General features: G+C 40.0%; 1 protein-coding gene across 1 annotated transcript in view; it reads left to right on the top strand.

The window, feature by feature from the left end:
* LHFPL3 (LHFPL tetraspan subfamily member 3) overlaps nt 1–22,543 on the top strand; it is a 458,430-nt gene that overhangs the window by 373,504 nt on the left and 62,383 nt on the right. The gene's annotated exons all lie outside the window — the stretch shown is intronic.

Below are 22,543 nucleotides of genomic sequence, written 5' to 3'. Positions count from 1 at the left end.
TATAGGCAAGTGAGTTAAACATTTACCTCAAGTAGACACACGCCCTGGAGAGAACAATCATGGGAGAAGGAAGGGCTGCTTATGCACAGGGAGATAGTTCAGGGTGCAGGAGTGTATGGACATTGGGAAAGGTTAGGTATGGGGAGGAAGTGGGAGGGGAGCTGCTGCATTGTGGTAAACTGTGGTCAGTGACATGAGACAAAGTATATGTGAACTGCTGTATGGAAAGTGAATTTGCTCTGTAAATCTTCACCTAAATCACAATAAAAAAAAGAAAAGAAAAGAAATCCACAGCCTGTGTACCACAAGATTACTGGTGATCATTGTCCTCACAGCGTTGTCCTCCCACCTCCTGAGACTTCCCTGGGACCTATCTGGTTGAATCTCTGCTGCCAGCCCATTTGCCGTCACATTTTATTTTTCTTTTAAGACATCAAATAAACATCGAATTCCCCATTTGGTCCCCTTAACTATCTACTATCCTTTTAACTTTTTTAAGACTTGAATTATTTTGTGCTTTGAATATTTTGTTGAAACCCTCTGTTTTCAGCAAAGCAAAGCATTTTGAATGAAATGAAAAAATATTTTGAGTAATATGGATTTTGATTAGTGGGACATTTATGTCCCAAGGGGTCGCTGATGCTGGGGTTGGTGGAATGAGGCCCATTTCTTCAGATTCACACAGTTATACAAGCTCCAGCAAGATGGCAGAATTCACTAAAAATGGGGTAGCAACCACCCTCTCAACTCCAGAGGCAGAAAATTTAGGTGGATACTATTTGTCCCACAGGTCACAAAAAGGTTAAAAAAAAGTCATGGCCACCAACCACTCCCCTTTGGAGGCACTGTTACTTAGTCCAGCATGAAAAACAAAGGCCTGGCCTCCATTGTACCTTTCTGAAGGCTGGTTATTAGAGCCTGGCTGCTTGTAATGGAACAATTTATCCACATACACTTTATTTATTTTTGATCATGCATAAAATAACAGAAGATAATACACACTGAGTAGTCTTAGGTTAATGATAATTGATAGGATGAGTACAGCCAGGTGGTTCTTAAGTATCAAAATATTCCATCACTACTATTTTTCTAACTCTGTATATTTTTAAACCAGTAGCAATTTGTACAACTTTGAAGAATTTAGACTAAATGGAATGCTGCTGGAAGCAACCCTGCTTCCCAAAGGCATGCTTTGGTAAGCCTGCCTATCAATAGTTTCAACTGCCTAAACCATGTGTAGCTAATGACACTGGAAAGCCAAAATTTAAGTTTGATTTTTCAGGCAGCAAGACACTGGTTGAAATTCATTCCGAGGATTAAAAAACAAATCTAGGTTAGGATTTTTTGTTTAAGGTTGTTGGATAGATATGCAAGTGTCAATTTTTTTTTTTAAGTTTTATTGTGATTTGGGTGAAAGTTTACAGAGCAAATTCACTTTCCATAAAGCAGCTCACATACACTTTGTCTCATGACATTTTCTACAATTTCCCACAATGCAACAGCTCCCCTCCCACTTCCTCCCCATAGTTACTTCTTCCCTGTGTCCTTCCCTCCAATGCACTCCTGGCCCCTGAGCTGTCTCCCTGTGCATACACAGCCCTTCTATTCTCCAAAGATTGATCTCTCCAAGGAGTGTATCTACCTAATGTAAATATTCAGCTCATAGGGCTGTCTTCTGTTTGGCTGGAAGCCACAGGAGTGGGTTCAATTCCAGACCTGAAAGGCAACTAGGGGCCATAGTCTCAGTGGTTCCATCAGGCTCTATCAGACCAGCAAATCTGGTCCTTTTATTTTTTATGATTTTGAGTTTTGTTCCACATTGTTCTCCCACTCTGTCCAGGATCTCCTACAGAGATCCCCCTCTGAGTGGTTGACAGTGTGGTAGCTGGGCACCATCTAGTTCATCTGGTCTCATAGTTGTATAGGCTGAGGATGGCATACCAGTCACTTGGACTAATTGTTTCCATGTGTCTTTGGTTTTCTTCATTCTTCTTTGCTCTGGATGAGGAGAAACCCATTGTTGCATCTAGATGGCCACTTGCTAACTTTTAAGATCCCAGTCGCTACTCACCAAAGTAAGATGTGGAACAATGTTTTGTGTAGTATATTATACCAACTGAGCTTGATGTCCCCTGCAACCATGGTCCCAAGCCCACAGGTCCAACTACTTACTCACTCCCTCGGGGTGGCTGGCTATGGCCAAGAAGTGACAAGTGTCAATTTTTAATAGCTACCATTTATTTAATATCTAGTATGTACAAGATTGAAGAAATGGAAGATGAGATAGCTAATTACTTTGCCAAATAAGTGAAGATGCCTAGTCTGGTTCCAAATTCCACACTCTTCCCAGTACAGTGGGCTTTCCCTGTGCGTTTCTTTCCCACCATCCTTTTCTCCCACCATCTTCCCTCTCAGGAGCTTTCTTCCTGGCCTACGATAGACCTTCCCCTTTCCCATCTCGGAAGTCATGTCTCTAAACTCTTCTCTACTGTACTGAAAACTTCTATAATCACACTCAACTTGAACTGCTCTACGGATAGTAAGTCCTCAGTTTTGACAATTGAATAATATCCCATTTTATTTGGCTACTAACTTGCCAGTATAAAGCAATTATGGTGATATGTGGGCCTACTTAATCAAGTACATTTCCTTAGATCCTAACCAGAAAACAAACCCACTGCTGTCTAATTGATTCTGACTCATCGTGACATAGTAGTACAGAGTACAACTGCCCCATAGGGTTTCCAAGGTTGTAAATCTTTACTGAAGCAGACTGCCACATCTTTCTCCCACAGAGCAGCTGCTAGGTTTGAACCACTGATCTTTTGATTAGCAGTAAGCACTTTAACTACTGCACCACCAACCAGGACTCTTTTCATAAGTACTAGCACAATTATTTTCAGTGCCAAGCTTTTGGCAGAAAAAAAAAAAAAAATAGGGCCATATATTAAATCATAAAGTGTTCATTGCAAGAAAATAATACATGATTTCAAGTAAAATTATGGAGGGCTTTCAAATTTCTTGCTGCCTTTCAATTAGAATTATATGTAATTTAATGCTGACTTGTCAAATGATTTTCATATAACACTTTATGGATCATTAAATATATATGTATGTAATATGTATATATATTCTTGGAGTTCTCAATTCTGAGTTTTTAAATATCAAGTGCAGTTTTGGATAGACCAAAAAGAAAGACCCAGGGGAAATTCCTTTTCCCAGTATATGTACGCAGACATATTTTATTTATTTATTTATTTTAACACTCCAACTTTGAAGATATCCTTTAGCTACACAGTTAGTCTGTGAAATCGGTGTTATTCATCTCTTAATTGTTCAGGATCCCTACACACAGCACCAGTGGTCCTTGACCTTGAAGACCTGGAAGTACTTATTAAAAAGTCATCTTAAGTTTCTCCCCGATCTTGGCATCCAAGAATCTGGATTTTTGGAAAAGTGCCAGATGATTCTATCATAGAGTCTACACTGAGAAAAGTTGGAATAGATGGAGGTAGCACAACCAGTCTTACCTCTCTGAGTCCTCTAGCCAGGCCTATGAGGTAGGAACTTACCAGTGGTAAACTTGAGGTTCAGTGAGGTCCTGCTACTGCGTCATCTTGGTTCCCTGAGCATACCATGCACTTACACAGTTACATGACTTGCACAAGACCTTCCAGCATTTGAACCTCCTTCTTCTCCTCCTGATGAAACCCTGCTTATCATCAGGACTTTGCTGCAGGGGGCCATGGTACATCATTCCCTACTTGCTGGTGGAGCCCTTGGCTTGTTTGGCTGGTCTGCAGGGTTGAAGATGGCTAGTTGAACAACTATCTCTGCCCCCACAGTCTGTCTGCTCCTCCACAGCTGGCTTCGTCTCATGTACCCAGTGCCTCCCCCGTGGTTGGCATTGAGAAGGTGCTCCCTAAATATGGCACCCAGCTTTTAAAGCTGTTGTCAGGACTACTGTTTTCTTTCAGCCATTCACTGCTCTTTCCTTCACACCAGGAAATCCCAGACTGCCCTAGCAGGGAATGGTCTTTTAGCTGCTGTCCAGGAGTGCTCTACAACTAGCAGTACAGCAACATGCTCATTCTGGAGCCTTCTGGTAACCTGAACCCACAGTGGGAGGGGATTTCTTGGCAGCATTACGGGTATGATCTGAAGCCCCAAAACGAACCAAAAAGACTACTTTTCAACATAAGGATTAGAGCCATTACCCTGGACACCCTAGTATAGTGCTCTGAGTAAGCAACTCATTTGCTGTATCTCAAAACCTAGAATGGCAAAGGCAGGGAAGAAGCTGGGCTGCTGCCATAGAAAGCTGTCTGTCTTGCTTTGGTCAGATTTAGCCACAGACCCTATTTCTGAGCCAACTATCACTAATATTAGATAGGTTTCGAAGTAGTCTCCTGTTGTACCCTGCTAGCCCACTGCCACCAGAGAAGGGTCTCATTGTCACTTTCTTCTAATCACTATGAGATGTTTCAAATTGATTTCTTTCTGGTCCTCGCGTTTCCTGCAGCCATTCTTTTTGTTTCATTCAACTTAATATACAGCAAGTGATTAGTTCACCATCTGCTTTGTCAGCACAACCAGCCCTGCTTTGCCCAGCTCGTATTCTAGGCTGAGAATGCTTCCCGATTAATATTGGCTTGGACAAATAATGGATTTTTTTCCCTCAGTCAGTATGGGAGAGAATGCTAGTCATGCAGTGCTGCCTATTTGTACTAGACTAAGATGTCTATTTCTATCAGTTGGTTGTGAATATAGCAGAAGCTACAAGATTTGCATGTGGGAGTGGGTTAGAAAGTTGCTATATAAACATCCCAAGGTGAACGTCCTATTTACCTTTTGTTGTAGTTGGAAGCAAAAGTAAGTAGGTTACTTTCTGGTCAAGGTCAAAGAACTCATTCTTGAAAACTTCCATCATTGCCTTGAAGGTTATATAGCCACATTTGCATAAGTCTTCCCTTTTTCTCTAAAAGTTTCCACCTTTGGCCTCACAGCAGCCCTTTGGCCATCAATATTCAATCTCATTTTTCATAACATATGGTTTTCCCAAAGTCACGTATTCTGTTGTATACTGTTTTTCTGGTTTTCTTTCCACTACACTAGACCACTCTCCTAAAACTCAGTGTCACAAATTGTTATATTACACCTAAGAATGTAAACTCAAACATGCTTTCATCTTAAAACCTGTGCTACTGCTCGCTGGCGGTATGGTCAGGAAGTCACATTTCTATTACTGCATACAGCTAATGTTCTTGAAGGACACTTCAGGATTGAGATGATGTAAGCACCGGTATCAGGCTTAATTAAGGGTGCAGTGTGCTGCCAATGTAAATACTTTGCCCCTCCAATGCTCTCTGAACATATGATAAAATAAAAAACTCAAAACAGTAGAAATTTATCATTTATTTCTCACTCACCTCTTCAGCTCCTAACTGGATCTTCCTGGCCAGGTACTTTTCCTCCTCGTGATGATAGGAAACCCAGGCTCCTTCCCTACCATGTCTCCACTATCCCTTAAGGCAGGGAATGACACATGTTTTCTTTAAAGGGCTAGATAGCAAATAGTTAAGGCTTTATGGACCATGTTGTTGTTGTTGTTACGTGCCATCGAGTCGGACCCAACTCACAGCGACCCCTCCTTGGGTTTCCGAGGCAGTATCACTACAGAAGTAGATTGTCCCATCTTCCTTCCAAGGAGTGGCTGGTGGGTTTGGACCACCAGCCTTTTGGTTAGCAGTCAAGTGCCTTAGGCACTAGGCCTCTTGTATTTACTCAGCTTTGTTGTTATAGCATGAAAAGCAGCCACAGACATATGTAAATGAATGACCATGACTATGTTCTAATAAAACTTTATTTACAAAAACAGCTATTTGGCTATATTTGGCCTATGGGCCATGTTTTACTGACTTCAGCCCTTGGGTCTCAGAATATTCTGCCTGACGTGAAAAGAAAGGGTAGAAAACATACATTCTTGTCTGAGCCACCTTGCCCTAAGAGTGTCTCATGGCACTTCCGCTGGTGAGAACTGGTCATTCCGCTTCATCTAGATCCGAGGGTGATTGGGAAATGTAGTACCTGTCTGGAAAGCAACTTCCTGGCAACAATGTACATCATGGAGGGAAAAGAAACATGAGTCCTTGACAGCCATCTTAGATACAGGCGCATTCCACACAGCAACTATTCTGCTGGTCCTACACAGGAGCTCTGGTGGCACCGTGCCTAAGACATTTGACTGCTAATCAGAAGGCTGGTGGTTCAAACGCAACAGCCACTCCTCAGAAGAAAGATTGGGCAATCTACTTCCATAGAGATACTGCCTCAGAAACCCCAGGAGGGGTCACTATGAGTCAGATCCGACTCCACAGCAGTGAGTTTGGTTTTTTGGTTTATGAAAAACATGCATATTAAATTTCAGATTTCTTAAAAAGGAATACTGTATTCATGAGAATGGATTTTAGCACTTAGTCACTAATATTCTGGTTATGAATTTTTAGTCACATATTTAAGACTGCTATTATAAAATCCACCACCAGAGCTCCTATTATAAAAGTAGTTTTCAGAAGAGGTAATTCATTCTCTATTGTAAATAATAGGTCATATTTTTATTGACACTACTGTTATCTACAAATGTAGTGTCTAATCGAAAGTGGTAGCTTGTGTATATACAATTGTTGGCTGTATGGTTTCCATCAGTACACTCAGCAGGAGTATGAAGATATGCCATATGAAGATCACACATTGAATCATTTCCATGATTGAAGTTCTTTCTTCAGAAGATGAGAATATTGCTCACAGATTTAAAAAAAAAGGGGGGGGGGGTTTAATTATAATAATCATTCAATTAAAAAAATACAACCATTAGAGATTTTTTAAATTTTAAAATAAGAAGAATTTCTAAGTTACAGTTTCCACAGTAACTCTGACTCTTGTGTGTGCATAAATCATGCTTTATGTAGCTACAAAGCAATTATCTTGAGACCTCAGTTGTGTCCAAAGCAGCAAGAGCTATGATTATAGACATCCTAATCCACATGTGTCCCTTGTTTATAACTTGTCTGAAAGAAATTGTGATTTTTTTTTTAATTTTTTGGTTTTTAGTGAGGTTTTGCATATGTTTTATCTCTGCTGAAAGCTGCACTATTTCAGAGGCAAGAGGAAAAAACGGCCCATAGCTAATGGACTTGTGGATGAGGAAGGAATTGATCTTCTGCTTTGTGTCTGACTTTTTCCAGAGCCTGGATTGACAGGTGTCTTAATAACCTCTTAACTCTCTGAGAAGACTGACTCTAGACAGTGTGAGGTGTTGCATTCTCCTGCTGCTCATCCATTCTGTTGGCTACTCCAAATTCTCCCCCTCGGCATAAAACCTCCAACTCCAAACACGTTGCAGGTGTACCTTGCTTTACCCTTACAAATCTTATTTAAACGTTCCATCACAGCTTTTAAGTGTGAAATATTTTTAAAGGGGTAAATCCCCCATGCAAATATCCCCTCCTACAATAATCCATTTTTGTGGGAAAAAAGAATCCTTAATTGGCTTGAATGGCACCTGGTACGTACAAGTGCACAAAGTTGTTTTATGGTGGCTCTGCCCACATTCTTGTAACCACACATCACTTTCATGCTCCCTGCCTATATTAAACATCACCTGCTATGGGCCATTGATGTCACTTTACAGATTTGACTCTTCAAGGCTCACCAGTTGCTTTCTTCCTCCTGGGTGCTTATGCCTGTAATTTAGATAGTAGCCCCTACAAGATCAATGTTGTCTGGGTGATGAACTTGTGGCCACATTAACCTATCATCCTATAAAGCCTCATAAATTGGATCAAATATCAATATAACTAATATTAGTTATTAATTTATGTACAACATTGAACTTGTCGAAGTCGAAGCAGTTAAAGGTAAATAGCAAGCAACCAAGGTTAACGTGACGTTATATTTGCAGTTTGAAGCTTGGAGGAGTACTTAAAGAAATACAAGGGAAAATATGGATTTTGGAGTTAGAAACCAAAATCTAAACCCACTGCCATCGAGTCGATTCCAACTCACAGTGACCCGATGGGACAGAGTAGAACTGCACAATAGGGTTTCCAAGGCTGGACATCTTTACAGAAGCAGATTGCCTCATCTTTCTCCCATGAAGCAGCTGGTGGGTTTGAACCACTGACCTTTTGGTTAACAGCCAGATGGAGTCATTGTCGTTGTTGTTATGTACCGTTGAGTTGGACCTGACTCATAGCGACCCCTCCTTGGGTTTCCAAGGCAGTATCACTACGGAAGTAGATTGCCCCATCTTCTGGTTAGCAGTCAAGTGCCTTTAGGCATTACACTACCAGAGCTCTTAGATGGAGTCATAGGAATATCAAATTCTGGTTCTAATCTGACACCAACTAGTTGGACGAACTTGAGCAAATTACTTAACCCTTTCAGCCTCAATTTCTTTATCTGTGGGAAAAAAAAAAAGAAAAAAGACAGTAATAGTCTCCATTTATTCAGAAATTTCTTGGCCCAAAGCGCTAAAATAAATGCTTGATTTCCTATATCTAATTTATTCCTAATGTGACCCAGCAAGGTGTTATATCCATTTTTAACTCAGTTGGAAAATTAGTGCTTTAATTTCTTCCTCTTCTTTGCTAATATCAACGTCCTATTTGTTTTGACAGACTTATTCTTTCTTTTCATTATTTTTATAGACAGTGATGGAAGTACTGAAAGAGCTGTTGATGTCAGCAAATGAGAGAATGTTTAAAATTTTCAAGTATCTTTTTCTCTTCCCTTCTTAGAAACTTCACTTTAATTTCTCAGTGTTTTTGTTTTGTTGTTTGCCTGTAACAATTACTCATGAACACTTTTATGTGGTTGAACACAGGGCTAACATTTAGCCAGTGGGCACAAGTAGCAATAAACTGTTGGGCAGTCGGTTGGCTTTTTATGACTGCATCTCTTATGATTCTCCAGTGCCGTGCTGAAACAGATGTTAAATATTTTTAATATCATCCCTGAGTGAATGATCAGGGGTCACACGACCTATCTCTCCCAATAGCACACACCATCTTCTTTCATAATCTATTTGCTATATATGTGTCTCCCCTTCCTAGACTGGGAACTTCTTGGGGTCAGGGCCCATATTCTATTTCATCTTGGTATTCTCAGTTCCAAGTAGTGTTTAACACAATGAATTTGCTCAATACATGTTTGAATGAATGAGTAAGTAGTGGTTAGAATCTGTGACTTGAAACCAAGCTTCAAAGAGGTGAATAATCTCTTCAAAGTTAACTGCTAGGAAGTGGCAAAACCTGCTGCAACTGAGGGCTGATGAGGGAATTAGCATCATAAAAGCATAGACACCAACAGCATCTAGTGGAGATTCAAGCATTTGCTTCCTTTCCTTCTCTACCAAAGTACAGTTAAGTATCTTAATTGTGAAGCTTCATTTTCAAATCATAACTTAATGCAGCCTTGGTGTTCCTGCTTATAAGAGGAGCGCATCTTTCCAAGTCCCTGAGCCTGTGTGGAATTCCTGAAGTTTTTCTTCTCCTGCATGTTTTTTCCTAGGGAAGATCTCCACTTCACTTTGGCTGATCCCAGGAATAGCTTCATATTTCTGTCCTGCTCTTTAGAGCAGCTAAGCACACAAAAGTCCCTGCATCTTATTTCTTCCCAATCAGTAACAGAAAAAATATGGTCATTTCTCAGCATGACTCTCTGAAGCCTATTCTTTATTTCTAATCTGAATGAAGCAGTAACCCCCCTCCCCCACTTAACCTTAGATGTTTATCCTTTGCAACTCTAGCTCACTTACTGATTAATTTACATTTATGTACAAATCCTATTATTACATCCAGCAGACCCCCTGCAAGTTCACAGCCTGCCTTCTACATGGGCTTTACATTTATAAAGGGCTAAGAATGACTTGAAATCCAGACTAAATCAGAATTTAATTTTTTAAAAACACATGAGCACAGTAAGAAAAGGGTTTATACAGACTCTTATTCACATTAAAATATGAAGTTCTTGAGAAACACTAAATTGGCTTTATTTTGTTGATTTCCTTTAAGAAATTCTAAAAATAGAATAGTCAGCATAAGATCATTTGTGCTTGTGGCACAGTGGTTAAAGCATTCAGCTGCTAACCAAAAAGTCAGTGATTCAAACCCACCAGCCACTCCAGGAAAGAAAGATAAGGCAGTCTGCTTCTATAAAGAGTAAATCTTGGAAACCCTATGGTACAGTTCCACTCTGTCCTATAGGGGTCCCTATGAGTCAGAATAGACTTGATGGCAGAGGGTGTATGTTCTCACCAGACAATTTTTGATGGGTCACTGACTTTATGTACTCTTATCCTACTTCCGTAGTGATACTGCCTCGGAAACCCAAGGAGGGGTCGCTATGAGTCGGGGCCGACTCAACGGCACATAACAACAACAACAACATCATTAAAATGGCTGATGACTGATCAGAGATCTTTGCAATCAAAGGAGACATACAGGGAGCCTTCTGGTTGTAGTTTGTTCCCCGTCTTTGCACCTTTGCCAGATGCACAGCATGAAATCTTAGCTCAAATCAAGCCAAATGTGATGCTTTCTGATGTTTTGCAAAAGCAATGTACATTAGATTGAAGAGAGGAAAAAAAAAAACTTTCTCCTTGGGGAAATAAGATATGCACAGGTGGAACAAGGAGACAACAGTACAGAAGGAGGTCTGATGGCAGGTAATATTGTTGCTAAAGACTGTGATTGCTTCACAAGTTTAGAGACATTGCCCACAGTGATCTGTGGTCTGATGGATTGAAGTCAGCATCCTCAATTAGAAGCAAGAGTTCAGAACTGAAAGATCAATAAAGGCAGATAATGCTTCTTTTGAAGTCAGAGCCTCACTTAGAAGTGGGAGGCCAATGAAAGCATGGCATGTTTAATCACTCCGAGCTGGGACTGTGTACCTGTAATCTTACTGCCCGTCTGTATGTTCCATCAAACAGCACTACTCTACCCAGTTAAGAAGGGAACTGAGATGCTGAAGAGGACTTCTGCAGGAAGATTCAGATCCCTGGTGAGATGGGACCAACTGAACGTGCTCAGTTCTCTCGCATGACCATCTTGGACACACTGAGGCTTTTCTAGGATTGGCTTATAGGCAGGAGAGTGTTGGCACTTAGAGCAGCTGGGTACTCAAAGAGCAGAATCCTATCCCAATATGACAGGCAAGATTCCAATGCCCAGAGTAGGTAAACAGCAACCCTTACCAAATGTTACATTTTAAATAGGCCTATTTCTGTCTGCATATGCTGCGTGTTAGAGCTACACATGAACAACTACCCTGATTGTTATTTGCCATCGAGTCAGACCCAACTCATAGCGACCCCTCCTTGGGTTTCCAAGGCAGTATCACTACGGAAGTAGATTACTCCACCTTCCTTCTGAGGAGTGGCTGGCGGGTTTGAACCGCCAGCCTTCTGGTTAGCAGTCAAGTGCTTTAGGCTCTAGGCTACCAGAGCTCCTAACAGTGACCTCTTAAAAGGATGAGGAAAAGCACCTACTCTTTCTTGATACCTTGTTTCTTGTTTCATGGTTGTTGCTTTAAGAGCTATTTTCTTCCAGTCAAACTTAATATGCTTAAAAGGTTCTAAAATATCTCGTTTTTTTGTTTTTTGTTTTTTTTTTTACGGTAAGGAAAAAGGCTCGATTCTTAATTCTTCTTAATCAGGATTATTAAATTTTATACCACTTAGGGTAATGTAACTATTATACTATGATGAGAGAATAATGTTTTTAAAATAATGAAATTATGGCAGAAGCACTTAGATATAATTATATAGCCGTAATAAAAAATTTCAATTAGTCTTTCATTACATTCCAATTAACTCTACATTTTAACACTAGCATTAGTATAGCTATAGGTTTTACTTGTTTCTCGCCTTTTAAAAACAACATATGAAATTTTTTTTTCTTTTTGCTCATAGTAGTCTGAGAAGGCTCCTAGAAAAAAATTCAGTTAAAATCTGAATATGTTTTCTAAAAAAATAAGCAAAAGTGAAAGGAAATGTACTTCAAATTATTATCATTCATAATTGTACACTGTTGATTATCAATTACAGTATAACAGATTAACCCCAAACTTGCTGTTGTTGTTAGTTGCCATTGAGTCAGCTCCAACTCACAGCGACCCCCTGTACAACAGAACAAAACACTGCCGGGTCCTGTGCCAGACTCACAATCCTTGCTATACCTGAGCCCATCGTTGTAGCCCCTATGTCAATCCATCTCATTGAGGGCCTTCCCCTTTTTCACTGTGGGCGTATGGATAGTATCCTATCACTGACAGCATTGTACTTCAGGATAGCTCTTGAAATATTCTTTGTGATGAGGAATGCCATGCCATTCCTCTTCAATTTATCATTCCTGAAATAGTAGATCATATGGTTGTCTGATTCAAAATGGCCAACACTGGTCCATTTCAGCTCACAAATGCCTATAATATCAATATTTATGCATTCCATTTCATTTTTGACAACTTCTAATTTTCCTAAGATTCATACTTCGTACCTTCCATGTTTTAATTATTAATGGATGTTTGCAGATGTTTCCTCTAGTTTTGAGTCATGCCACATCAGCAGATGGAGGTCCCAAAGGCTTTACTCCAACCACATCATATAGGTCAGCTCTACTCTGAGGAGGCGGCTCTTCCCCAGTCGTATTTGAAGTGCCTTCCGACCTGAGGGCCTCATCTTCCAGCACTGTGTCAGACAATTTTCAGGGGTGTTCATGAAGTTGTCCAGTAATATATCAGACAGTATTTCACTGCTATTCATAAGGTTTTCACTAGCCAGTTCTTTGAGAAGTGGATGGTCCCTTCCTTCTTCCGAGTCTATCTTAGTCTGAAAGCTCTGCTGAAACCTGTCCACCATGGGTGACCCTGCTAGTGTTTGAAATACCAGTGGCATAGCCTCCAGCCTCACAGCAACACACAAGCCATTACAGGACAACAAACTGACAGATGAGTGGTGGAACCCCAAACCAAGCAGCCTAAAACATTGATTATCTCATATAGTTTCTGAATGTCAGCAATCCTGCAGCACCTAAGCTGGTGGTTCTGGCTCTGGGTCTATCATGAGATGTGGTCAAATTATCATCAAGGGGTGTAGTTATCTGAACACTTGACTGGGGCTGGTTCTGGGGCTCATGTACTTCTAATATAGTTGTTGGCAAGAGACTTCAGTTCTTCACTGGCTTTTGGCAGAAACAGAGGCCTCAACCCATGTACCTTTCCACAGGGTTGCTTGAGTGTCCTCACTACATAGCAAAAGGTTTCCCCTAGAGTTAGCAACCCAAAAGAGAGAATCTAAAGTCTCATAACTTTTTATGGCCCCACCTTGAAGTCAGGAGCTCTGGTGGCATAGTGCCTAAGGCATTTGACTGCTAACCAGAAGTCTGGTGGTTCAAACCCACCAGCCACTCCTCGGAAGGAAGGTTGGGCAATCTACTTCCATAGTGATATTGCCTCGGAAACCCAAGGAAGAATCGTATGAGTTGGATCCGACTCCACACCAATGCATTGTGTTGCGTTGTATACCTTGAAGTCACACACACACACACATACACACACACACACACACACTAACACCTTATTCTGTTCATTAGAAAGGGGGTCAGAATCCAGCTCATATTCAAGGGATATACATATTTTAAACCAATACATACGTGGAATGTGTCAAGCTTTTAACTAGCTTGAATTATTCTTTGTTTATTTTATTGTACTACGGTCAGATGGGAGAAGGCAAAGCTACACTTAGAACTCAATTAGAATTGACATTCTGAGATTAGTGGCCAAATGTCAGATTTGCAATGGAGTTTTCCCCCTTGCTTCATGGAGTTTGGGTAGGCCACAATTGAAATTGTGTGCCTTTTTTTTTTCCACAGTAAGAATGTACCTTTGTGAGATCAAAAGTCAAAAACTGCACGCTACCCTCTATTTCCCAAGATTTCCATTAAGCTCCTTGTAAAGAAAGACCTCAAAGAAAATGCAGGGGGTTGTTCAGTTCTGGAGCAAAGGGACAGAAATGTACAATAGTGGTGCCCTGCAGCTTTACTTTAATGGACAGAGGCCTCCTGTTGGAAATCATTCCCTGCGCCTCTGCTCCTCACTATTTGCCTTCTTCTTCTGGGTGAGTGATCTCATGCAATTCCATGATATCCACATTTCTATCTCTCCAGTCCAGGCCTTTCCTTGATCTTCAGACTTGTCTATACAGCTACCTAATCAACATATCTGCTGGGATGATTAATCAGCTTCCCAAAGATGACATGTTCAAAACAGAATATTTCTGTCAGAGTCACAGGGAAGAACAGCAGAGAGATAAGCATGCATAGCAGTTAGTGCCAGCTGCTTACCCTGAAAATGGCTTTTGTTTCTGTCTGTGATGATGTGGCTACTTAGCCCCCCTCCCCTCAGCTGCTGTGCTCTTCCTTATGCTGAGGGTGTGGGAGGAGTTGCATCCTAGTCCTTTTGGCAGCAAGAGTAATTTCCTGATGGGGATCCAAGCTAAAAACAGATTTCCCCTATTTGGATGTCATGACATTTCCTGTGTAATAGTGTTCATCATCCCTCATGGCCACAGAATTTTTTGCTAGTGCAGAGGAAATACTCATTAATCATTTATGCCCAGGATTGTGTGGGTGACATGAGCAAGTGTTCTGATGGTGTGATTTGAGCGTATTAAAGTCCTTTTGCCCCAAAATATCTTCGTATCAAGCCCTACCATTTCATAGTTCTTACCATATTAGTCATGCCCAAAGGCTTTAAAAAGAACTCCATTTTCAGGGCCTAAAATTCTCAAGTCCTTCCAGATAAGACAATCCCAAAGACTTTGGGGAGATTTTGTTGGATGATCGTGTTCTATCAACAGAAAAGGATATTTATATTACAAAATTACATGTCAGCAAGGACAATTTTATATGAGATGCTTACGGTCATTTCTAATAGATCATTACTTCAAAGAACCAGGAGAGGAAAAAAAAAAAAACACATAAAATTGATGGGGTGAAGAAAGAGGAAAAAAGGGAGGCTTGTGAACTGCCTAGAGAGGGTGAACCCTACTTGACGGCCAAGACACAAGAAGGGAAACAGTTAAAAGAGGAAAAATTAATCTGATTTTAAAAGTTCATTAAGTGAATAAGTAACTGGCTGAACTTACCATAACCAAGCTTAAGCTAATAAAATTTTGTTATTTCATATGTTGTTGTTGTTATGTGCCGTCGAGTCAGCCCCGACTCATAGCGACCCCTCCTTGGGTTTCCGAGGCAGTATCACTACGGAAGTAGGATTGCCCAACCTTCCTTCCGAGGAGTGGCTGGTGGGTTTGAACCACCAGCCTTCTGGTTAGCAGTCAAGTGCTTTAGCCACTATGCTACCAGAGCTCCTGTTATTTCATATAGAGATGTAAATATATATTTGATACACAAACAGCAGAAAATAAACTAGACAACTGGGAACTCCTAAAAATTAAACACTTATACACATCAAAAGACTTCTCCAAACGAGTGAAAAGAGAACCTGCTGATTAAAAAAAATATATTTGGCAATGACATATCTGACAAGGGACTAATCTCTAAAAATTCTAGAAAACTTCAACAACAAAAAGAGAAACAATCCAATGAAAAATGGGCAGAAGTCATAAATAGACACTTCACCAAAGAAGACATTCAGTTGGCCAACAAACACAGTAAGAAATGCTTGTGACCGGAACCCATTAGAGAGATTCAAACCAAAATAACAAGGAGATATCATCTGGCCCCAGCAATAACAGCGAAGTTCAAAAATACAGAAAAGAACTAATGCTGACAAGAGCACAGGAGACTGGAACTCACATACACTGCTGGCAGGACTGTGAGATAGTCCAGCCACTGTGGAAAATGGTATGGTGCTTCCTTAAAAAGCTGGAAATAGAAATGCTATATGATCTAGGAATCCCACCACTAGGAATATAGCCTAGAGAAATAAGACCTACGACATGAACAGATACATGCACACCCATGTTTATCAGAGCATCATTTACAATAGCAAAAAGATGGAAACAATCCAAATTCCTATCAATGGATGAATAGATAAACTATACTATATACACACAGTGGCATACTATGCAATGCTAAAGAATAATGAGGAATCTGCAAAATACCTTATAACATGAGTGAACCTGGAAGATACTATGCTAAATGAAACAAGTCAATTACAAAAGAAAAATATTGTATGAGACAACTGTTATAAAAAGTCAAAAAGGTGTATACACAGAAGGAAACATTTTTTTTTTTTTTTGATGGTTACCAGGAATGGGAGGTGAGGGAAAATCACTAACTAGATAGTTGTTGTTGTTGTTATTTGCCGTCAAGTCGCCCCCGACTCATAGCGACCCCTCCTTGGGTTTCCAAGGCAAGCAGGCAAGTGCCTTAGGCACTATGCTACCAGAGCTCCTAAAGAGATGGCCCGTCTACCTGACGGGGAGCAGCCGGTGGGTTTGAATTGCCAGCCTTGGGTGTGGCAGTTGACTGCCCGAGGCCCTGAGGCCATCCCCGGGGGCCGTGTATTAATTTGGGTGAAGGGAAAAACAGTATATAGTAAGGAGGAGATCAGTGCAATATCACTAAAGCAAAAGAAGATACTGAGATATGCACGAGAGTTACAGACAACAAAGGTTAATATTACATACACAATCCTGCAATCGATAATAACAGTCTTGTAATCAGTAATAAACAAATCCATGAATGGATACATAGGCAGACACACAAGCAGGTATCAGTAGGCAAACAGGGCTACACCCATGAGCATATATAGGTTTGGAGAGGGTATCTCTACATACGTATTTGTATGTGCTATAAATATATCCATGTATATAGCAGAGCAAACGGGAAAATTATGAAAACTTAGCCATAACTAAACACCTTGAGGAAATGAGACTTGGGGATATAGGACCAGAGTCTTGGGGTACAGCTAAGTCAATGAGAATAACATCATTCACAAAGATCATGTTCTAAATCCAACCGTGGTGAGTAGTGACTGGGGTCTTAAAAGCTAACAAGTGGAAATCTTAAGATGTAACTTAGATGGTTTCTCCCTATCTGGAGTAAAGAGGAGGGACAATAATCAAAAACTCAAGGAAACAGACCAAAGGACTAATGGACCACATGGACCATAGCTCCACTACTCTGAGCCAGAAGAAGAAGAACCTAGATGGTGCCCGGCTACCGCTATCAGGCACTCTGGTCGAGACTTTAGAAGGCCCTGGACAGAATGGGATCAAAATATAGAATATTTGGGAGCTCTGGTAGCATAGTGGCTAAGACACTTGCCTGCTAACCAGACGGCTGGCAGTTCAAACCCACCAGCCACTTCTCGGAAGGAAGGTTGGGCAATCCTACTTCCGTAGTGATACTGCCTCGGAAACCCAAGGAAGGGTCACTATGAGTCGGGTTTGACTCGATGGCACATAACAACAATAACAAGAAAGAACAGACATACTAGTCTGATAGAGACTAGTGGAACCTCCGAGACTGCGGCCCTGAGACACCCTTCAAACTTGGAACTGAACCCACCTCTGGTGATCACCTTGCAGTCAAACAACAGGTAGACCTATAAAGCGAACATTAACACTCAGGAGGAATGTACTCTTCAGAATAATTAATCATATGAGACCAAAGGGCAGCATTTCCCAAAACAAAGCTCAGGCAAGAGACTTTCCTCTGTAAGTCCTTGTTCCTCAAGGAAGAGACAGGAAAGAAGAACGAATGGATACTGGGAACCCAGGCAGGAGTGGGAAGAGTTGTTACGTTAGCGGGATCGCAATTCATGTAAGGAAACAAAATGTATAAATTGTTGAATGGAAAAGGAATTTACTCTGTAAACTTTCACTGAAACCACAATAAGAAAAAAAAAAGAGAGAAAGAATCTGATTTGGAGCTTCTTTTTCAGTTGTGTTCAAAATACTTAAATTTATTATGCAGTTTTTATATGCAAGCTGTTGTACATGCTTCACGTACCTTATTGCTTTTGTTTTTCTTTGTTTTGTTTTGTTTTGATATTTTGTTTTTTGGTCTGTCCTGTTTATTGTCTGTCTCCCCACTAGAATGTATGTCTCATAAGGACAGGGATTTTGTATTATTTACTGCTTTATCTGGGCCAGCACCTAAAATAGTTTCTGGTATTTGGTAGGTATATTTATGGATGGGTGGGTGGAAGGATGGAAGGATGGAAGGATGGAAGGAAGGATTACCTCATTAAATCTTCAAAGAACCTTATTATCCCACTTTACAAATAAGGACATTGAGGCTTAGAAATGTTAACTAGCTTGTTTGAGTCACACAACTAACAAAGGAGTTTATTCTACCATATATTTACAACAAATATCATTCTCCTACCCTGAAAAAGACGTTAGGGTACGTATAGGCCAGATCGCAGACATGCTATCCTAGTTTAGATTCTCATACGTGTCTTTGTGACTTGTACATAATACTTAGTATCTTGAGTTAAATCCAAATTCTGCTCTCAGCCTATTGTAAAGAATCTGGAGATATTGTATAAAATTAACTAGGCCATAGCGCATAGATGGTAATAGTTACTGCTCTTTAAAAGAGATTTGTGGATTAGCAAATTAATAGTTACTACAAAGCCTTGAAAATATAATGAACTACATAATTACTAAGCATTGTTATTAGCAGCCTAACTAGTTATGGAAAATACTTCATGTTGGCAACCTAGGAGAACTAACATTTTACGTTTTTCTTTTTCAAACTCATTTCAGTTTTCTTTTCACAACAGCCTGAAAAGTCGAAAGCTACTCCCACACCCATTATTTGTTAGCTGTGGGGCTTCAGAGAAGGTACTTTCCTCTGTGAGTCCTTGTTCCTCAAAGTGTCACCTATGGGCCAGCACCGCAGGCATCACCTGGGAGCTTGTTGGAAATTCAGACTCTCAGGCCCAGGTCCACTGAATCGGAACCTGCATTTTAAGATCCTCAACTGATTCATAGACACATTATATATTGAGACACACGTGTCTAGGCGTCTATTAACTGATCTAGTAAAATGTGAGAGTTGAAGTGTCCTACACAGTGCCTGACAGTGCTCAATACATTTTGTTCCTTATATCTTCCCCATCCCCTACAATCAAGGTAACTGTGGAGCCCTTTGGAACACCAGTATTGTATTCCGGCCCTACGCGGGTGGAGGTAAGGGTCTCACTGTACAGGGTCCTGAGATAGGACTGTGCTAATTGGAAAAAACATTTTTCACATAAATATAGTCCCTTCCCTGCTCTAATGTGTATTTGCAAGTTTATTTTTATCCTCTCAACTGCTGAGCTGCTGTGAGGATTTGATTGTGTCATGTGCTTTGACATTAATTTTAACATGCAACAGTTTGAATTCAAGCTGGTATTTCATTCAGATGGATTTTTTTTTTTTCTTTTTATGGTGCTTGTTTATATCTGGTTATAAAAGCAATACATGCTTATTGTAAGCAAGTTAGAAAACACAGCATTACTAGTATTTGTGTATGTCAGTCTTATTTCAAGCAAATGTGTGTAATTTTCACAGAAGGTAGGATTGTATCAGTGAATCTCATAACCTGATTTTTTTCATTGTCATTAACACTTTCCTACTTTATATAATTTGAAGATAATTAAATGAATCTTTATTATTCCATTTTATTACTATATAAAACTTAACCACCCCTAACTGAAAAGGTAGTTTCTAATTTTGTTTACTATTTAATCATTCTGTGATGAAGGTTCTTATAAATTTTTGTCCATGATTGGCTAGTTGTTAGTATTGGTTCCCAAAAAAAGGAATTACTGAGCCAAAGGATATTTAATACTTTTTTTTTTTTTTGATACATACTGTCAGCTTCCAGAAAGATTATGCCGATCATGATCCCAAAAACGGTCCAAGTACCAATGTAAATACAACTCATTAACTTTAGGTTTAGTGTGTGTGTGGGGGGGGGATTAGTTTCTACTGATTGACAGACCATATAGGTACTTCTTGTAATTTGCATTCTTTGCTTCCTAGTAAAAATTGTTATCCTTATTTTACATTTTACGTTGTTATCCCCAACCTCCTTGAGAGGAAGATGAGGCAATCTACTTTCATAAAGATCTACAGCCTTGGAAACCCAATGGGGCTCATTATGAGTCAGGATCGACTCAATGGCGTGGGTTATTTTCAGAAGGGCCATTTATATATTAAAACATTCAGTCTGTAATTACAATTATTTTCTAAATTGTTATTTGCCCTTTAATTTGGTTTAATTTTTTAGTTAAAGATGTTTACATTTTACTTGGTAAAATACTACTTCATGAATATTTTTTCTGTTAAAAAATCCTTGCCTTACTTAAGGTCCACTAAAACAGTAACCTCTGTTGGTCACCAGATCCATTAAAAACAGTAACTGTTGGTTCCATGTGGAACTATTTGAATGCATGGTTTAAGAAGTGACTTCTGTTTAATAAGAAGGAGCTCTGGTAGCACAGTGCCTAAGGCATCTGCCTGCTAACCAGAAGGTTGGTGGTTCAAACCCACCAGCCACTCCACAGAAGCAAGACTGGGCAATCTACTTCTGTAAAGATTTCCCACTTTGGAAACCCAATGGGGAGTATGTTGTTGTTGTTGTTATGTGCCGTCGAGTCGACCCCAACTCGTAGCGACCCCTCCTTGGGTTTCCGAGGCAGTATCACTACGGAAGTGTGATAAGTAGGAATCAACTCTACGGCAGTGGGTTTGGTTTTTTTTTTTGTTTGTTTGGTTTGGTTCTGTTAACAAGAGCCCATTTTAGGTGGAATCGACTTGATGGTAGTGGGTTTGATTTTTGGGTTTTTTCTTTTTCTTTTTCTTTTTTAGTTCTTGAATAATCTCTACCACCCCCAATGGTTTGCATATTTCTTTTAACATATACTACTATAAATTGTTTTATAATCACTGTGGAGCATAATAGGAAAAAGCTCTTCTCTGATTTCTTTTTCTAAATTGCAGCCATTCTTACCAGTTCCAAAATAAAGTTTAATATTACCATCAAGATACAGAAACAAAACACAAGAATCAAACGCATACATTTCTATAATTCAACTTGATAAGAATTGCATTTATATAATATTCAATCTTATGATCTAGGAACTAGGCATTCCTCTCTATTCAAAGTAAACATTTTATCAAATATTTTTGGTTTGCTTTGGTGTATGTTATGGTTATTGATTGGAAACAAATTCTCTTGCTAATGTTTGTGAAGAAGTATATCTGCATTTAGAAATAGAATTTAACCCTCATTTCCTTAAAATAAAGAAAATGCTAGGATTGTTTCTAAAACTTTAGTGTCTATAACATACTTCCGTGCCAAGTTTTTTCATTCAGCACTCTAGATTTAAGTTTTGCTTTCTGCTTCCTTTCATTTCCCCTGTAGTTATAGTTGTGTTCTTGTTGTTTCCGTCAAGTTGGCTCTGCCTCATGGTGACGCCATGTACAACAGAATGAAACGTTGCCCAGTCCTGCACCGTCTGCACAATTGTTGGTATGCTCAAATCCATTGTTGAGGCCACTGTGTATTTTGAGTGCCTTCCCTCCTAGGGGCTCATCTTCCAGCACTGTATTATACAGTGTTATGTTGGGATCCATAAAATTTTTATCAGGACTTCTTCCTAGTCTGTAAAGTCCACTGAAACCTGTCCACCATTGATAACCTTGCTGGTATTTGAAATACCAGTGATATAGCTTCCAGCATCATAGCAACACACAAGCCACCACAGTCCAACAAACTGGCATATGGGTAGTGAATAGTTGTGGTGCTAAAGTTGATTCATGTTCAAGATTCTTTCATACTTAAATGAGGTTCTACAGGATTGGACCATTGGATTCACTGCCTGGTTTTCAGAAGTAGATTGCCCGACTTTTCTTTTTAGTCCATCTTAGTCTGGAAGCTCCATTGGAATCTGTTCAGGATCATAACAACACAGAAGCCTTCACTGACAGACAGGCAGGTGGTGGCTGAACATGAGTAAGGTAAAGTGGCTGGCAATCGAACCTAGGTCTCCTGCATGAAAGGCAAGAATTCTACTGCTGCACCACCACTGGCCCCATAGAGAAGTGGCATTCACTGGAACACACAGTAGTTTGGGAGCTGCCACATGATTCCCAAGAGTGGCACAGCCATGAACAGAGAGCTGGTAGACCTGAAGACCTTTGTGGGTGGGCACAAGGAGAATGTAACAATACCTTTTCTGAGTCAGCAGCTGAAAAATAAGATATCTCCTGAGAAGCCAATGTCGATGGGACCTGGAGGAGTCTCCAGACCCCTTCCACTCAATATCTTCAAAGCTCTGTAAGCTTACCGGAATCTAAACAAAACCCCAGAGAACAGGGAGATGAGAACCTTGAACCTTGAATTGCTTCATATTAAATTTCCATCATACAACAGAATGGAAGGCATAAATAGAAATTAAGTTTCATTGTAGCAAAGGTTTTCTGACAGGGTTTTGAAATGGAAGGAGAAAAAAA

The sequence above is a fragment of the Orycteropus afer genome, unplaced genomic scaffold (assembly GCF_000298275.1).
Source record: "Orycteropus afer afer isolate SDZICR_OR568_19922 unplaced genomic scaffold, OryAfe1.0 scaffold00007, whole genome shotgun sequence".
Taxonomy (NCBI): Eukaryota; Metazoa; Chordata; class Mammalia; order Tubulidentata; family Orycteropodidae; genus Orycteropus; species Orycteropus afer.
Note: the sequence above shows the minus strand (reverse complement) of the source record. Positions and strands in the feature narration are given on the sequence as shown.